This window comes from Somniosus microcephalus, unplaced genomic scaffold (genome assembly GCF_052327205.1).
Source record: "Somniosus microcephalus isolate GS21.2 unplaced genomic scaffold, FLI_Smic_1.0 unresolved_chr6, whole genome shotgun sequence".
NCBI lineage: Eukaryota > Metazoa > Chordata > Chondrichthyes > Squaliformes > Somniosidae > Somniosus > Somniosus microcephalus.
In genome coordinates this window covers 9,394,481-9,395,609 of record NW_028225184.1, presented here as the reverse complement: position 1 = coordinate 9,395,609, position 1,129 = coordinate 9,394,481, and the positions used below count along the sequence as shown (strand labels likewise).

Genomic DNA, 1,129 nt, shown 5'->3' with positions numbered 1-1,129 from the left:
CCCCCTGTGTGACCTTGGCCTGCGGCCCTTCTTTCGACTTCCGTCTCTTCCAGTCTCGTGCATCATCTCTTATCTTGTGCCGAGCCTATCTCTCAACCTCTCTCTCTCTCTCACACGCAAGCTCTGCTGCTCCCCTCTTCTCGTCCGGATCGGACAACAATGGACTTTGCCACCGTCTTGCAAGCATTAACACCGCAGTCGAATTGAAGGGAGCTTCTGCGGGCTCGCGTGCTGCCTGGCGGCTCGTCGTCGGGACCTCGGCGAACGGCCACTGTGAGCTCTGCTGGGATTTGAACCGGTGATGCAGGCCCGGCTTTCTTTTCCCCCCGTAGTGCAACTTTGGTCGATCTAGTCACTCTCCCTTTACCGGTACAGGGTACCTAGACGCTTCTCCACTCTGGCTCCCGCGAGCTGTTTGGGGGGCGGCGGTTTAAAGACTCGAGTGTCTGTTTGTCGGTGTCGAGAGCTTGTTAGCAGCCAGCAGCAAGCAAGCAAGCAAGCAGCAGCAGCAGCAGCCAAGTTGAACGTTCGAGAGAATGTACCTGCCCGTCCACACGGATTTCTACCCCCCACAGTGGGGTGTTTTCACGCGGTCGGCTTGTACCCCACTCAGTTCGTTTTTCTGGCCTTGTTGTCTACTGTCATGTTTGTTTGTCTTGTCTGTCTGCCTGTCACTCTCTCTCTTCTCCCGGCAATCGGTGGCAGCAGAGACCCTGCCTCTGTTGGCCGTGGTGCGTGTCGGACGGTGGGCTCAGGCGTTTGACCCCGATGCGTGTCGCCTCGCGAGCGCCCTGACAACAAAATCTCGGTGAAACCCTTGTCATTTGATGATCGACTGATACACACCTCCGGGCCGTGCCAAGGATGGGGCTTCTACCAACCCTCTATGCGTGGGCATAGAGGGAGAGAAGCGTTGGGCGGTCCGGGCTTGGGACCCTCCGGGGAACAAAACACCAAGCCGAAAAAAACGCACAACTCTTAGCGGTGGATCACTCGGCTTGTGCGTCGATGAAGAACGCAGCTAGCTGCGAGAATTAATGTGAATTGCAGGACACATTGATCATCGACACTTTGAACGCACTTTGCGGCCCCGGGTTCGTCCCGGGGCTACGCCTGTCTGAGGGTCGCT

At 57.3% G+C, this 1,129-nt stretch overlaps 1 non-coding gene across 1 annotated transcript; it reads left to right on the top strand.

Annotated features, from left to right (window-relative positions):
• Nucleotides 1-973: 973 nt before the first annotated feature.
• Nucleotides 974-1,127, top strand: LOC147086994 (5.8S ribosomal RNA). The gene has a single exon (XR_015075690.1). It is a non-coding gene; the product is annotated as a 5.8S ribosomal RNA (ribosomal RNA).
• The last annotated feature ends 2 nt before the right edge of the window (nt 1,128-1,129 follow it).